This window comes from Mesocricetus auratus, unplaced genomic scaffold (assembly GCF_017639785.1).
Source record: "Mesocricetus auratus isolate SY011 unplaced genomic scaffold, BCM_Maur_2.0 Super-Scaffold_100003, whole genome shotgun sequence".
Lineage (NCBI taxonomy): Eukaryota > Metazoa > Chordata > Mammalia > Rodentia > Cricetidae > Mesocricetus > Mesocricetus auratus.
The window spans coordinates 109,647,113-109,658,207 of record NW_024429188.1 but is presented as its reverse complement, the minus strand read 5'-3'; the positions used below and the strand labels follow the sequence as shown (position 1 = coordinate 109,658,207).

The 11,095-nt window shown below is 36.7% G+C and overlaps 1 pseudogene; it reads left to right on the top strand.

The window, feature by feature from the left end:
• Nucleotides 1-340: 340 nt before the first annotated feature.
• LOC121140124 lies at nt 341-495 on the top strand (annotated as a pseudogene).
• Nucleotides 496-11,095: the final 10,600 nt, after the last annotated feature.

Below are 11,095 nucleotides of genomic sequence, written 5' to 3'. Positions count from 1 at the left end.
GTAATGACATACACCTGTATTTCCAACATTGTGGCACATTTGTCAGGTGAATCTTCTTGAGTTCAAGGCAAACCTGGCATACATATCAAGTTGTAGGCCAGTCAAGGGTAAATAGTAGTGAGAACTTGAGAATTCATCTTTAAAAAGGCAGTGGGCAAACTGTATAAAGGGCTGGGGTGTAGCTCATTGGTAGAACACTTGCACAGCGTAAGAAGGTCTTGAATTTCAACCTGAGAACCATGAGAAAAATTATAGAACTGTGTGTTCGTCTAAATATTCTGCATGTACCAGTTTCTAGATTTTGAATCAAGTCTTTTAAAGAGCTGGAGCAGTGTCTTCAATACTTATCAGGCAGGGAAGATAAAATAATCAAGAAGGCAGTTTTCCTGGGATTAGACTTACCTACTATAAGCTTTTGCTTGCAATTTCCCTGAATGTAGTGGACTTCCACTGTATAATTTGTTTCAGTGAGGGCCAGTGTTTACGCCTCTCTCTGACCATTAAGATAGTTTATAAAAAAACAAACAAATATAACACAAAACAAGTTGATCTGATAGGTTGAGTTATAAATATATGTCCAGAAACCACTGAATTAAATGACTTCCAATTCTTTCCAGCCATGATATCCTTGAATTGTTAGAACATGATTTTCCCAGCGTACTTTGCTGCATAAAGAGAAGCATGGTGTACAGAATGAGGTTTCTTATGGTTCCAAATATAATCTATGCTGATAAGATGAAATCAGTGACCCTGTACATAAATACGGTCATTGTTTTCAGAAGCAATAACAAAAGTAACAAGGTTAGAGGGAAGTGATGAAAGTGACAAGAATCTTCAAATATATGAAATTTTAGGGATTGTTGAAGGGACTAAAAGAATTTAGCTCTGAGTGAAGGATAAGTATGCGCAAACAGAGTTGCCATTTTCAAGTATTCATAGGGCTGACATGTTAAGTTTACTTTGTAGTACACTAGAACAAGGCGAGGAAAACCTCACAAGGGGAGCAATGCCTAAGGAGCATCTAGGCCAGAGATAAATTGAGACATTTTATGAATGCTATTAAATTAATGCTCATAACATACTTATAAATAGATATTGCAGAACAATTTAACAATTGAAGAATAAATTTCCACATGGTTATATAAGGAATATTGAAGTAGTTAAAGGCAGGTCTCTTTCTTCCATGAACATGGATTGAAGTCAGGACTGACCACATGATATTGGGGTGTGATTTTTAAAGACATTAAATGATTTACTGTATTTGCTTCCTTTGCCAAGATGAATCACAAATGTTTGTTGACTATATAACAAAACTAAGAAATGCATCCTTCTCATAAATGCATTCATGCTTATTCTTTGTTTTGTCTTAGCTGCAAGTTTTGTGCTGTATAAATTATTGTCATTGACTGAAATTTCTGAGGGTATTTTTGTTTTACTTCAAGATAAGCCCACACATTTTTCAAATACATTTACACGATATTTTGTTTCTCAAATTTGTGTTCCCACCATTGTAATATTTGCTCTCCCCAAATGAGAGCTTACTATTTTATTTATAGAAACGTTTAATGTCTTGTTGGAACTATTACAAATATGATTGACAAATAAGATATATAAATGGCCTATTTAAATTCTGCTATTCTATGATTTCTTGTGACTATATCAAGTTTGAAATTTCAAGTACAAAGGTGTATATATGTGTGTGGGTGGATATTCATGAACATGTTCTTCCATTCCATCTTTACTATGTTTCAGATGTAATCACTTTGTGAGAACCTTTTCTTGTCATACCTCAGTTGGTCTTGTCAATCAAAAAATAAAATTACTGCTTTCTACCTACCTGCCATAAAATTTGGCACAAAACTCCTAGTAACCTTTTAATTCTAATGCCTTCTAGAAGAAAATATACTTGCATTTCACATTGTTATTTTCTGGTGTATATTCTATCTTTAAATTTATTTATAATTGAGGGGTTGTAGTTGTCAAAACATAGTGAAAGTCAAAGTATCACTTCTCTAGTTTATGTTATAATGAGATTTTGGAATAATTTATGTCATGTGATTTCGTACCACTATAAACACTTTCAAATCATTATTAGAGAAGATATGGTGGTAGGAGTGATCTAATTAAATCCTGGACACATGGAAGAGTGCCTAGGCTCTGCCCAGGATGGAATGACAGACTCTGGAGATACCCCATGTAGGGCCTCACTCTCCCTGGGGAGAGGAGTGGGGATTGGGTAGGGGGTTGGGGTGTTGGTGGGCAACGGGGGAGGAGGAGAGGGAGAGGAAGCTGAGATTGACATGTGAAGTAAGCTTGTTTCTAATTTAAATTAAAATAGATAAAAAGCCAAAATATGAAAATAATCATGAAACATTTTCACTTTCTTATTCTCCTGTGCTTTAAATGCCTTAGTGTTTAAACTGAATAATACTCAGATAAAATCATCCAATTGCAGAGACCGTTTACAAAAAAAAAGTCAAACCACAAGTTTGTTTCCCTTATTATTAGAGACACTCTTAAAGATAGTTGAGATTATGTGGGTAATAAGATGTCTATAAAATCTTTCTGTAAAACGTTGGTACCAAATCTGAAGACACACTGCTCTGAAACTGAGCAAACACTTATTAGAAAAGAACCAACATCTTCACAATATTCTACCATGATGAATAGCATGTATAGTAAGCATTATTGTGGAAACACCATATCTTGTATCTTTAAAAGATATTTTAGTGTCTTTCAGTCTAATCAAACACATACCAGACAGTCATAGAGGTTAAAAAGTTAGCCAAATTATGTAGGTTACACTTGTTGGCAAGGTACTTCAAAATAAACAAGTTTCTAGTGAAATTGCCAATACATGTTCATGACTGAAAGCTTCAAAGATACATTAACCTATCGAAGGCTTTGAAAAAATTTAAAGAAAACAAACCTCTTTATGTGTGGGAGGGGCAGAGATGTCTCAGTAATTAAGAGCACTTTCTGCTCTTATAGAAGACATGGGTTTGGTTACCAATCTCTACGTGACAGCTCACAACCACCTGTAACTCTTTGGGTACCAGGCATGCACATGGTACAGATAAAACACTCATATATAAATAAAATAAAATAATATAAATAAATAAATATAAATAATATGAATAAATCTAAATAATAAATAACAAAGATTCCTCTATCAGTTATGACTGAGAATTAATCAAATGTGGGGTTTTTTTGCTAATGGAAGTGTTAATTTTTTTAGTCTATTTGTTAAAATTTCACTCATGTATACATTAAGATGTTACTATATCTATCACTCATGTCTTACTCTATGTCTCCCCAACACGACCCCCTATACCAACTTCATGACTTTTTTACAGGGAAATAGCCTAATGAATCAATTTGGTGCTTGTCAAACTGCATAGGTGTGAAGCCACTCAGTAGAGCATGGGAAAATTACCAGTGACCACATCTAGAAAAGCAAATAATTTTCCCTCCGCCAGCAACTATCCACTGCCAGTATCTCTTCACTGTGATTTGGAGCCTGGAGATGATGTACTCCATTTGTGCTGGCTTAATATTCTGCAGGTTAACATAGCTGCTATGATTTAACTATTGTGATAGCCACGTAATGTTCAAAATAAAGCATTTTAAGAGCACTTCCCCCCGTCCTCTGGCACATATATTTTTTCTGCCTCCTTTTCTTCAGTGTTTTTTGAGCCTTGGTGTGGTGGGATTAATGTAGATATCCCATTTGGCTGTAAGACATAGAAAAATCAGTCTCAAATCATTCAAGAAACTTCTCCCATGCTGGCTAGCTTACATAGTGCCAGAAGATGTTATTCAGCATGCTGGGAGAAAATACATTAGTAGTCTCATCTAGTACTAGGCACTGCATGTTGCCATAGTGACCTGCCATACAAGATCTATTGATGCTATAGTGGCATGAATGTTATATGATAACTCACCTCATTTTATGGAATTTGAGATATGCTTTACAGGAGGAAATTTCATGCCCGGTAGTGTACTGCTGATCAAAAGCCCACAGCTGATAAAGTCATACACTTTATGGTAGAACTAACTTGCTATTATTATTTTCCTAAATGTTCATTCTGGAAAATTGACTTATCAGCTATTTATATACATGTACGCCTTGGCTGCTTTCCCCCTTATTTAAAGAAGCCTCTTTTTGCAGGGTATGGCAATCAATGGAGATACGCATAACAACTCAAAATGCAGAGGATAAGAGGCCAATGAATACTTTCAAAGAACGTGTTCTATATGGAAACCAATGAAGGAATATATTTTGAAAGCTAGTTAAGGAAAAGGCAAGGTCTAAGTAAATCAACATTTTTATAAGTGTGAAAGAATGGTAACTTTGAAATAAAAATTCTGTTTTCTACTTGTATTGTCTAAGAAAATCCTTAATTTTTTTCTTTGAAACTCAACTTCTGTTTCTATAAAATGGTAATGAGCATGCTGAACTTAAAAGGGAACTGTATCCCTAGGAAGGCAATATATCTTGAAAATTAAGCACATAGATTTTAGTGCCACATACCTGGGATTGCAATTCAGGTTTCCTTTTCACCTGCTTGTGTGATGTTGGATAAATGTTATTAGCATCTTTATCCAACATGTAAATTGCATTAGTAATAGTGGTTAAAAATAGGCTTCTTCTAAGTACTAAATATAATTAAAATAATCCATTTGACATTCTACTAAACTTTTTATTTTATATTAACAAAATATGTAAATTTCTGTGAATGCTGAGTAAATGACAGTTAAATCATAATTGGAAGATGAAGTTTATATGACATTTAGAAGCAAAAAAATAAAAAGATGGCAAAGAGCACAGAAAAGAAAGTCCATGTTTTTCTACAAGCCTGGTGAATGGATATTTAACAATGTTTTTCCTTTTGATAGAGTAATACTATACATCACTCTGCCACTATACATTAGTGGAGGGGATATTGCCAAAATCTTATATCTTTACCTTCTAGAGAACTCCACCAACCAAATGGTCCACTGAACGACTTTTCCAGAAACACTCTTATAATGGAGAGACACAAATTAGAATTATCTCATTTTCAAGATCTTTGTCTCAGTGCCAGTTTCTAAGGTGCATTTAAATATACTTTTGTAATTGCTTATTTTCCAGAAACTGAAACTGAATACGAAAAAGTTCAAATTAGAAGTGCATTATCAAAGTGTGGTTTAGATAAACATCAGGAAGAGTTCAAAAACCAGAAAGATGGCACAGGTAATTATACCAGGAAAAAGAGGGGAGATATAAGTATTATTATTAAGCACTAATTTCAGGTATAATGTCATTAAGATCTGAATTTCACTCACTGTTCTGTGTTTTCATCCCCAAACTTTCAACTTTATAAAACTTAGGGTAACATTAGTCATTCATTCAATTTTGCTTTATTAAGTAATGGATTCAGTCATTACAAAGGACAGTGTATAAATGTTGAAATTCTCAATCTATGTTATTTAGTTTTCAAAAAACCCAATATGTATTTTATTACACAGATGGACATGGTTACACACACACACACACACACACACACACACACACACTTTTCCTTGTACATATATCAATAAGGATGGTGTCCTCTATCTGAGATCAATACACTTGATTATTTTTAACTCTTTAGTCTCACTTCCACAAACTCACTGTACGTTGTTGCTTTTCATCCTACTGAAAAATTGGAAGAGGTGAGACAAGAAATGCCCCAGATCACATATTGTCAAGTTCATTGAACTATCCTACTTGACTTCAAGTAGCCATTAACATAGTTCACCTTTTAGTCTTTCTGCCATAGTTTCTGAATAAATATTTTCACACTGCCGTACACTACCTAATTAATAAAATATTGATATCCTATGCTGATACCACATTTTCACCACCTTTCCCCCAAACTTCAGATGGTAGGAAAGTCCCACATTCTGCTATAAAAACATGGTTCCATTTATATAAAAAGAGATACTCCAAAGGTCCACATAATTAATCTGTCACTGGGATCCTGAATGTGTAGCCACATTTCTATACTTTCCTTTGCATCACTATATGGAAATAAATATTTCTATTTATTGATTCCTCTTTCTGTATTTTTTTCTTGAACCCATTCTAGATATACTTCTTGACAAAATCATACTTCTCTATTCTACCGAACAGCTGCTGTCAAGGTCAAAGGTGACTTCCTAGTTGCTAGATATAACAAGCAATGACTTTTGTTCTTCTTATCTGACTTGAAGACAGCTTTTTGAAAAGTTCATCTCTTGATTGTAGTATGCTGATTTACCAGTTTCTAGAACATCCATGTTCCTCGTTTCTTCTCTCACCTTATGATCATTTTTTTTGCTCTGGCTTGCATCTGGTGTTCCCTTCAAAAACACCATAAATTGAAATTCTGATCTCAAGGCATTCTGTTGAAGGTGAGGTGGGAAAACTTGCCTTCTTCTTTCTCTCTTTGTTTCTAGGGTACCATGAGGTGAAAAACTTACATATGTACAACATTTGGGGCAGGACCTGAGGAGAAAAGAGATTACTTAATATGGAGAGCCATTGTAGGTTTAAAGAGAAATCTGGCACTATGAAGATCCACAAGGATGACCCAAACTAAAAATCTAAGCAATATCGGAGAGAACATATCAAATGCCCTTCTCCTATAATGAGATTGATGACTATATTACATGCCTTCCTAGAGCCTTCACCCCATATCTGATGGAAGCAGAAGCAGACACCCAAAGCTAAACACCGAGTCAAACTCCTGAACTCCAGTTGTAGAGAGGGAGGAATGATGAGAAAAGGGGTCAAGACCATGCTGGAGAAACCCATAGAAACAGCCGATGTGAGTAATTGGGAGTTCATGTACCTCAGGCTGAAAGATAGAGAACCAGCATAGGACTGAACCAGATCCCCTGAATGTGTCAGTTGGGAGGTCTGGACAATCTATGGGACCTCTGTCATTGGAACCAGTATTTATCCCTAGTGCACAAATGGGCTTTGGAAGCCCATTCCCTATGGAGGGATACTCTGTCAGCCTAGATACAAAAGGGAGGGCCTAGGCCCTGCCCCACATGATGTGACAGACTTTGATGATCCACCATGGAAGGCCTCTCTCTCCCTGGTGAGTGGATGGGAGGGTTGGATGGGAGGTAAGTGGAGGGAGTGGAAGGACAGGAGGAAAGGGAACTGAGATTTCTTTGTAAAAGAATATTGCTTTAATTTAAATAAAAATTAATTAAAATACATATGCAACACACTAGCTACCAAATTATTTTGCCCTACTCGAGCATCAAAAAGTAACGATTTCTACTGACAGTGAACTGAAATTTTTGTCAGCAAATGTGAATTTTTCTTCCCTGAAATTTGCTTATCTCACATTTATGTTTTCTTCCCACATTATCAGAATGTTATCTAGTATACAGCTCTTTCTTTGTCTCCTTCCTTTATACATTACCAACCTTCCTGATCACATATAAGTCTTGGATCTACTTTTTCTTCCATTTACATACATTTCTTGAGTGATCCTTACCAGAAATATGGCTATAATATTATCTATATGCTGATTACATTTGCCTAAACTCATCTGAACTACAGATTTATGTATCTACTAACACTTTATGTGAGTTAAGTATTATTTTCAAGTGAGGTTGGTCAATACCAAACAAATAATAGGGCAAGATGAAACATGCCCCTCCTACTGTCTTATCCATATCAGTTAATGGCAGTTTTTACATTGAATTACAGTCAGCCTTATTTCCCCTTTCATTGCACAACACACAGAAATAAGTACAGTAAATCCTACCAGTTCTATCTTAAAAAACAATCAGAAAATATGGTCATATCCCACCAATCTATTCTCCATTGCTTCTACCATAATGCAAGCAATAAAATAAAAAAATAGGAAAGTAAAAATAAGCAAATAGTTTTTAAAAAATTATTACTCAGTTAACTCTCAGAGGCTTCAGACTAGTTCACTTGCTTCTTCTTTTGCCTCTGACAAATTTCTTGTAAAAACATCTTGTCAGCCAGGCGGTGGTGGCGCATGCCTTTAATCCCAGCACTCGGGAGGCAGAGGCAGGCGGATCTCTGTGAGTTCGAGGCTGGGCTGGACCGATAGCCTCCAAAACAATACAGAGAAACCCTGTCTTGAAAAACCAAAAAAAAAAAACCAAAAAAACAAAACAAAACATCTTGTCATGCTGGACAGTGGTGGCACACACCTTTGATGGGGGAAGTCCTTCTTTGTATATATTTGTCCTATTGGTTGATAAATAAAGCACTGTTGGCCAATAGGGAAGTAAGATAGGTGGGAATAGGAGAGGTGGAGGATTCTGGGAAGTGGAGGCACAGTGAGTCACCACGTAGGTCACAAAAGAAGTAAGAGGTCCGAACTCTTTCTCCAGTAAGAGAAGACCATGTGGAAATATTCAGATTAGCAATCATGGGTTAATAATAAAGCCAGAACTAGCTGATAAGAAACCATAGTAAACAGCCAACAGCTTCATAATTAATATAGTGTCTCATGTGTTATTTGGGGACAGAGACAGCAGTGGGACCCAGGCAGTTGGCAGGAAAGAGTACACGATAAACACCTTTAATCCCATCATTCAGGAAACAGAGACAAGCAGATCTTTGTGAGTTTGAGGCCAACATGTTCTGTAGAGCTAGTTCCATGACAACTAAGGCTACACAGAGAAACATATACTCGAAAAACAAAACAAAAAACAAAAATAAAAAAACAGAAAATAAAAACATCCAGTTATTCCCTAGCCTTAGCCTCATTATGTTGCAGCATTTTTCAATAACAATTTTTTTTAGGATTTTAAAAAGATTTATTTTTTATCATGGTTTTCTTTACTACAAATCAAAACTAAAACCTGTCAAATCAGCTTAACTGTCTAACAAAGGATTTTTTATTTTATTGCTGACAGTATTTTTCTGAATAGATTAATTTTTGTCTTCTTTTTATGGCAATGCATATTTTAAACTTAATCTGTGATTGTTTGATATTTCTTTTTTTTTACAAAGTGCATTTGTTATTTAAATTAGAAATATGCATGCTTCAAATGTCAATCCCAGCTCTCCCACTTCTCCGTCCCAGCCTGATCCCCACCCCTCCACCCCCAGCTCAATCCCCACATCTTTTCCCAGGGATGGTGAGGCCCTCCTTGGGGGGATCTCCAGAGTCTGCCATTTCATCCAGGGCAGGACTTAGGTCCTTCCCCATGTGTCCAGGCTGAGAGAGCATCCCTCCATGTGGAATGGGCTCCTAAAGTTCATTTGTATGCCATGGTGAGCACTAATCTACTACCCTAGGCCCCAGAGATTTCTGAGGTCTACTCACTGACATTGCATTCATGGAGTCCGGATCAGTCCTCTGTTGGCCTCTTAGCCAATAGTCTGGGGTTCAAGATCTCCCCCTTGTCCAGTCAGCTGTCTTTGTGGGTTTCATGAGCATGGTGTTGACCCCTTTGGTCATCACTCCTCCATTTCTGTCACTGGGTTCCTGAAGGTCAGTTCAGTGTTTAGCTGTGAGTATAGTATCTGTCTCTGCTTCCATCTGTCACTGGATGAAGGTTCTAGGATGTCATATAAGGAAGTCATCAACCTTATCATTAGGTAGGGGCTATTAATGTAGTCTCTCCGCTATTACTTAGTTTTCCAGTTGGTGTTATCCTTATAGATCTCTGGAAATCTCAGTGGTTTCAGGTCTCTTCTCAAAGCTAAAATGACTCCAACTATTATGGTATCTCTCATCCTGGTCTCCTCTATTCTTATCCCGACTCAACCTTCCTGCTCCCCCATGTCTTCTTCTACCCTCATCTTATCCCCCTCTCTTTTTCCTGGATCCTTCTCCTCTCCCTCCATGTTCCCAATCTGCTTAGTAGATCTTGCCTCTTTCCACTTCTCTGGGGTATAATGCATATCTCTTGGGAACCTCCCGGTTACCCAGACTCACTGGCCCTGGGATTGTAGGCTGACACTCCCCTGATCCATGTCTAAAATCCATGTATGAGTGAGTATATACCATGTTTGTCTTTTTGTGACTGGGTTACCTCACTCAGGATGGTTTCTTCTAGTGCCATCCATTTGCCTGCAAATTTCAAGATTCCATTGTTTTTTTCCACTGAGTAGTACTCCATTGTGTAAATGTACCACATTTTCTCTATCCACTCTTCAGTTGTGGGCCATCTAGGTTGCTTCCAGGATCTAGCTACTACAAATAATGCTGCTATGAACATATTGGAACAAACATCCTTGTTGTATGAATGGGCATCTTTTGTGTATATACCTAAGAGTGGAATTGCTGGGTCGTGTGGTAGGCTGATGCCCATTTTCCTGAGGAATCTCCATACTGATTTCCAAAGGGGCTGTACAAGTTTGCACTCTCACCAGCAATGGACGAGTGTTCCCCTTTCTCCACATCCACTCCAGCATAAGCTGTCATTAGTGTTTTTGATTTTAGACATTCTGACAGGTGTAAGATGATATCTCAGGTTTGTTCTGATTTGCATTTCCCTAATGGCTAAGGATGTTGAGCACTTTCTCAAGTGTCTCTCAGCCATTTTAGTCTCCTCTATTGAGAATTCTCTATTTAGTTCAGTCCTCCATTTTTTAATTGGGTCCTTTGGTGTTTTGGAGAATAGCTTCGGGAGTTTTTTGTAAATTTAGGAGATCAGCCCTCTGTCAGATGTGGGGTTATTGAATATCTTTTCCCAATATGTGGGTTGCCTTTTTGTCTTGCTGACTGTGTCCTTTGCCTTACAGAAGCTACTCATTTTATAGGTGCCTAAATTCTATCTGGCCTATAGAAGGTGTTCAGGAAGCTTGGATTAACACATAGAGTGAGTTTTCTTTATAATTCATATATTGAAATAACTAAATAATTCAAAACAACAATTCACTTCAGTTGTCTTATCATTCTAATATTTGTTGAGCCAGGCTATGGGTATATAAATGGTGAAAGTAAGTTTGTATTATATTTCTGGATTTTCATCATTTTCCTACTTTCTTCTCCATTTCCCAACTACCCATTATTCCAATCAATATATAGTCCCTTTTTCTGTATAAACCTTAATGTAATTTAAACACTCATTTTCTAGC